Here is a 7,201-nt window from a genome sequence, read left to right on the forward strand (position 1 = left end):
AAAAAAAGCCAAAGAGATAAAAAAATGGAGAGAATAATTTTTTAATGGGAGTGAAATTCACATCACACAATTCAGTGGTATTTAGTGCATTCACAATGTTGTACAACTACCATCTTCAATTCCATACCTTTTCATTGTCCCAGAAGAAATGTTCTGCCATATATTTATTTTAATTAGCTAGAAGTTCCAACATGTGTCTAGTAGGAATTTTAAAAAAGAGAAGAGATAAAATGGTGGAAAAGAATTATCAAAGAAATAATTTAAAACGAATTCCCAGAGTTGATGAATGAACTTGAATTTCCTGATTGAAAAGATGTACCCTGTCTTTTTTTACACTATGCCCAACAAAATGGGAGAAAAGATTCTCACACCCAGATATGTCAAGATAAAATATCAGAATATCAAGGATAAAGAGAAAATCTTAAAAGTGTTCAACGAGAAAACACAAGTTAGATACAAATAATGCAGTATCACAATAACCTCAGACTTCTCAGTAGTAACACTAGAAGATAATGAAGCAATGCATTTAAAACTATAATTATTTCCACCTATAATTCTGTACCTAGCTAAACTCCATCGGCATGAGAAATGAAATGTGACCTTTTTTCTTTTTTTTTTTTTTTTTTTTTTTTGACAGTTGACAGAGCTAGCTAAGGTTTTATTTTGGACAAAAGAAAAAAAATAAAGCAATTGAATTGTTTTGTAGCTGGAGGCATGGACACGAGGGTCCCCAGGCAGTAAACTCCTCCATGGGTGGACTGAAGCCTAGGGCTGAGACTCAGGCGGGTCCCCCGTTCGCTGTGCTACCCTGCCTCCCTCTGGGCTCTGGGGCAGCCGCTGGAGGAGTAGGCTGGGAGACGCTGCCGCAGCTGTTCACTTGGGCTGGATGTCAGAGGACTTGGACACCAGCTTCCCATCATGGGTCTCCATCATCTTCATAACCATGGCCCCGGTAGAGCTGGTGCAGCTGAAGGAGCTGGAGCCCACACCAGAGACAAAGCTGGAGCCCATGCTGTAGCTGAGGCTGGGGCTTCTGAGGCCCCCACAGGCCGAGCTCAGACCGCCTGCATAGCCACTGATTGTCTTCTTGTGGATATTCCTGCTTTGCATCCCAGACTCCAGCCAGCTCTCCTCACCCTCCATCAGTTTCCTGTAGGTGATGATCTTGATGTCCAGGGCCAGCTTGATGTTCATCAGCTCCTGGTACTCCCACAGCTACCACACCATGTCTTGCTTGGCCTGTTGCAGGACGACCTCAGCTTGGACAGCTTGGAGTTGGCCTCCTTAACACCCAGCTCCCTATGCTGCTCAGCATCTGCAGTGGCAGCCTCCAGGGAAGCCCTCTGGCCTTTGAGGCCCTCAATCTCAGCCTGGAGCTGGCTGACGTTCCGGTTCATCTTGGAGATCTCAGTCTTGGTACTGCGCAAGTCATCTCCATGCTTCCCAGCCAGCATCTGCAGCTCCTCATACTTGATCTGGTGTATGCTCTCAGCCTCACCCAGTTGCAGTTGGTGATCTCCTTGTACTGCACCTTCACCTCAGTGATGAGGTTGTTCATTTCCAGGGAGTGGCTGTTGTCCATGGACAGCACCACGGACGTGTCCAAGATCTGAGACTGCAGCTTCCAGATATACTCTTCATACAGCTGCCTAAGGAAGTTGATCTTGTTCCAGCCCTTCCAGGTGAGACTCCAGCTCTACCTTGTTCATGTAAGCCTCATCCACATCCTTCTTTTTTTTTTTTTTTTTTTTTTTCAGACGGGGTTTCGCTCTTGTTACCCAGGCTGGAGTGCAATGGCGCGATCTCGGCTCACCGCAACCTCCGCCTCCTGGGTTCAGGCAATTCTCCTGCCTCAGCCTCCTGAGTAGCTGGGATTACAGGCATGTGCCACCATGCCCAGTTAATTTTTTGTATTTTTAGTAGAGACGGGGTTTCACCATGTTGACCAGGATGGTCTCGATCTCTCGACCTCGTGATCCACCCGCCTCGGCCTCCCAAAGTGCTGGGATTACAGGCTTGAGCCACTGCGCCTGGCCCACATCCTTCTTGATGAGGAGAAATTCATTCTCCCTCTCCTTACGCTTATGGATCTCATCCTTATACTTGTTCCTGAAGTCCTCCACTAGCCCCTGCATGTTGCCAAGATCTGCCTCCAGCTTCAGCTTCTCCTGGCCCAGGGTCTCCAGCTGCCACCTAAAGTTGTTGATGTAGCTCTCTGACATGTTTTACATGTTGCTGCAAGCCATCTTCTGCTGCAGCAGGAGGCTCCGCTTGATCTCTAGCATCTTGTTCTGCTGCTCCAGGAACCGCACCTTGTCTATGAAGGAGAGAAACTTGTTGTTGAGGGTCTTGATCTACTCCTTCTCCTGGCTGTGCACGGCCTGGATATTGGGGTCCACCTCCAGGTTAAGAGGGCTCAGTAGGCTCTGGTTGACTATGACAAGGGTGATGCCTCCCATGCTGCTGGCCACACCATAGCCTGTGCCTAGGCCACCCTGGAAGCTGCGGCTGCCCACTCAGGAGAAGCTTGAGAAGCTGATGCAGGCACCGGGCCCACTCATATAGAAGTGGCTATTGAAGGCCCCAGGAGTCAGAGGTGGATACCTTGTAGGACTTCTGGGTCAACCTGATGGACATGGTCGAGGCAGGAGGGGAGGCAAGCTGGCTGAATCAGGCGGAGATTCCAGAAGGAGCAGAGAAGCAGCTTTTTGGTGAAATGTGACATTTTCATACTGTAAGGTTTCAAAAAATTTACCCCTCATCCTTTCTTTATTGTGAAGTTAGTGAGAAAGCAAAATGAGAAAAAAAAATGATGTGGAAACAAGAGGAAAGATCTGTCAGAGGAAAGAAGAAAATAATTTTGATGAGGATGATGATGATAAGGGAGAGGAAGAGGCTAAGAGTGTCCGGCATGACACTGTACAGCTGGTATAGGGAGAAACCAGGAAGACAAAGACATTCAGGAGGGATTTCTCCTCATAAAAAACATAATTCATGGATTATCTGATGTGTTTAGACATTAGACATGTTAAACAAAGGCGAACAGTTTTGAGTGTTTGAGAATTAGTTAGTAATAGGTACCTAGAAGACTGAACAAATAAGGTGATCATTAATGCCAGGAGAAATAAACCAAAAAATTATACATGAGGCCGGACACAGTGGCTCATGCCTGTAATCTCAGCACTTTGGGAGGCCAAGGTGGGTAGATCACCTGAGGTCAGAGTTGGAGACCAGCCTGGCCACTTGGCAAATCTCTGTTTCTACTAAAAATTCAAAAATTAAAAAAAAAAAAGAAAGAAAAAGAAAAAAGAAAAAATAGCCGGAATTTGTGGCAGGCACTTGTAATATCACCTACTCTGGAGGCTGAGGCAGGAGAATCACTTGAACCCGGGAGGCAGAGGTTGCAGTGAGCCAAGATTGCACCACTGCACTCCATCTCAAAAAAAGAAAAAAGAAAAAATCGCACATGAATAAAAATGCTACCATAGTACACAAAGTGGCTAATTTGCAAATATATTACCATAGTCATAATAAGATAAATACTGAATATTGATATAACCCCAAACAGTGATACAACTACATTGAAAAGATGAGAAAGTGTGTACGTATGTGTGTGTTTTGCAGAGACAGACATGTATAAGAGAGATTAAATCTTTGTCCTTCAAAGTAGGAAGTCAATAGATACAATATAAAACTTTTTTAAAGAATCAAGAAATATTCATATAATCCGTCAAGAATTAGGAAGGTAAATACGAAGAGAGAGAGAGAGAGACAGAGAGAAAGGAATGAACTTGAAAGTGGGTGTCACTAGAGATCTGAATCAGGGGTGAGAAAGGATGGGTCAGAAGACCGCTAGTTTTTGTTTGCTTGTTTGTTCATTTGTTTTTAAAAATTTGATAGCACTATCTCACTGTTTAAACTATCTGCCCATATTATTATGCATTCTATTAGGTGGTTATTTGGTGAAGATCATAAATATTACGTATAGTATGAATAAAAGTAACTAGCTGGGCTCAGTGGCTTGCTCCTGTAATCCCACTGAGGTGGGACGGTTACTTGAGCTCAGAAGTTCGAGATCTGTCTGGGCGAAATGGCAAAATCCTGTCTCTACTTAAAAATACAAAAAAAACCAGCCGAAGTGGTGGTTTACACTTGTAGTCCCACCTACTCAGGAGGCTGAGGCAGGAGGATCAATTGAGCCCAGGAGGTGAAGGTTGCAGTGAGCTGAAATCACTCCCTTGCACTCCAGCTTGGGTTATGGAGTGAGACCCCTTCTCAAAGCAAACGAACAAACAAAAACTGTCTTACTCTTACTCAGATAGGTACTTATGATTTAGAATGAAGCTTCCAGTTACAGTTTCTGTATGGATTTAGTAAATACTTAACCTTAGGCAATTTAGATGACAGTGAAGAGGGTATTTTCTAGAAAATTGTGATGATGATTTAAAATGTGGCTCCAATGGTGTCAACAATACTGATGCTGCAGGTGCCTGTGAAGAGTTTGATTCAATCTGCTCAATGTATATGAGTGGGAAAAGCACATCAGTTGGGGAACATTCTACAATATTAGATAACATGACATTATAATCATGTATGTGTACATAAATTCATAAATTATTTTTTGACTATTTCTTCAATATTCCTGAAATATGATATATTCTAGTTGGCAAAAACAAACAAGAAAACTCACAAAAACTATTCTTGTATCTTCTTATTAGGAAAAAAGAGATTGATTTAAATTTAAAGTTATTTTATATTTCAGCAAATTTCATAGTTTCTTCCATTGTTCTCTGAAGCTAATAATTACATTTAAATCAAATTTCAAATCTACACTAATTAGTTTCTCTTTCTTTACCTATCTTATGTCACTAAAATCATCCTCATTTGAAATGTACATGTTGTACTCTGTCTCATATTATCATCTTAATAAATTAAAAATTAAAATTGTCACTACTCAAAATATTCTGATAAGTAATCACAGGCTATATACTTTAGGAAAAAGCTAAAAATCATCCACACATTTATTTGAGATTGAAATGATTTTATAAGTCTTGTTGGGAGAATTAAAGCTAAAGCAAAGTCTGCAAATGTATTAACCCAGAAGGAAGAAGACAAGTTCGTGCCATATAATTTTATACTGAGATTTTAAATTATAAAAGAAAAAGTACCCAATAAATGGCTCATCTCCTTTGTTTTAACTCCATCCAAAATTAGTCCCACTTTTTGGTCATATCTCTGGCAAAGGAATCTTTCTTTCTAATGCTACCTTATTAACCTGGGGTTCAGGAACATCCCTGAGAGGACAGAAAGGAATTACCCAGGAAACCACTACAGAAATTCCAAGTATCTTTTAGGTGCTTTACAGTTGACAGCTGAAGACCTTTGGACATAGTCACTATTGTGACAGGAATAATATGGCTTCACGGTCAGTCTGTGGTGACATTATGTGTGGAAAACCTTGGACTTCCAAAGAATTAAGAAATTAAAAACAACAGCAACATCAACAAAAACCAAACCAAAATAAAAACCCGATATGAAAGGAAGCCTCCCTACTAAAGAAGGGATTCTTTCTTCTTTGCATCCATCAATAAGATCATGCTGATGTAGATAACAGAAGTGGACTTGAATCATTGATTTTTTTTTAGTTGATTATAGATGCCACTAGAAAAGGTTTAAGTGTGTTTAGACAGGGAAATGGAAGTACACATTTTTCTTCTTTTACACTTGCTGAAAGAAGAGCTATTATCTCTAATAATTTCTGAGTGAAATACAATTTAATTGTAGAGTTTCCTGTAAATAAATACATTTCCATGTTTCATATGGTAGAGAAGAAATTTGATTTTGTTTGCATCTTGTTTTAGTATTTTTAAGAGTGAAGTGTGAAACTGTAATGACAAATTTCCCTTTGTTTTCCTCTATTTGAGAGTTCATTTCTGAATACTTTTAACGTTTAATCGTAAGGGGAAAATGACCCCAGAATTATAGGATCTTTAATGACTCCATTTTAACAACTAGATACAAAAAGAGAAGCAAGATGAAGGACATCCTCTTGACCCATTCAGATGGAAATGTGAATCAAGTGGAAATGTTTTATAAATGTTTATTAATATAAGCAAGTTGCTTTATTTGTTAGCATTACTATACTCTGCAATAAAATACTCCTCATGGTTAGAAGCAGTTACTAACAGCTAACTATTGTTTTCATATTTCTATTTTTTATGTGCTGATGTAAAGAAACATCTATATCAAAAAATTACAGGGGGAAGAAAAGGAGAGAAATTAGGATAGGCTATAAAGGTTGTACAAATTCTAAATGCTGTGATTACAGGGCATGATGGCCACTGAATAGATCCATTAGTCGGAATTGAAACTGTCAGGAGCCAGTTAAATGGTTGTCTCTGAGGAGGTCACCTTCCACATATGAGCTGGCCTACACCTTGTATTAGCCTTGTCAGGAGATTGAATCCTGACTTATCTGGACAAACCTTAAAAAAATAACTTAATAGGAATAAAGTAGCAAAGCTCAAGAGTAACAACATTCTGGACAGAAACAAAATGCATGGCATAAGGAGTGGTGACCACACCAGACAAAGTTGATTGCCCATCCTGTTCCCAGCCTGTGCAGCATGCTCCCCATTTTATCTTTTCACAGTTAGGCTCCTCATCCAGCTGTGGGCTGACATTTTCTCAGGACTGCATCAAAGGGGATTCCTTGCCTTGTGACTTCCATAGGAAGTCCTGTTTAGAGACCAGAGGATGGAAGAGAGAGAATATTTATTTTCCTGCTCTTGGATATTTAATTCCCTGGTTTCTTCCTTCTTAGGATCCTTGTGCTTCACCAAGGATCACAGCTGGTCTTGACTGGCGTGAGGCAAGTGGGGTCCCAGGGTGAAAAAATGTAAGGAGGTGCTTATTCTCAGGGTTGTGCAAGGGGAGGGTCAGCACCAGAGAGAGGCCCTCCTTAGATTTATTTTGTCACCAGTTCCTTACATTAGCCCTTCTTTTAATTGAGGTGATTTGAGGAGATTCTGTTCCTTAGTTTCAAAGCAGCACAGACGAAAATGCAACAAACCAGAAGCTTGAGAAGCACTTGGTGAAAACTTGGTTATTCTAAAAGAATTCAGGATTCCTGGGCCCAGAAACATATCCTGGTCAAGACTCGCTTCATAAATTGTAAGGCCAGTGAAAAAAAGGAAATGTG

The 7,201-nt window shown here is 40.8% G+C and overlaps 1 pseudogene; it reads right to left on the reverse strand.

Moving 5' to 3' along the window:
* Nucleotides 1-497: 497 nt before the first annotated feature.
* On the reverse strand, nt 498-2,891 carry LOC101040673 (keratin, type II cytoskeletal 8 pseudogene; annotated as a pseudogene).
* Between the last annotated feature and the right edge of the window lie 4,310 nt (nt 2,892-7,201).

This window comes from Saimiri boliviensis, chromosome 2, assembly GCF_048565385.1.
Source record: "Saimiri boliviensis isolate mSaiBol1 chromosome 2, mSaiBol1.pri, whole genome shotgun sequence".
NCBI lineage: Eukaryota > Metazoa > Chordata > Mammalia > Primates > Cebidae > Saimiri > Saimiri boliviensis.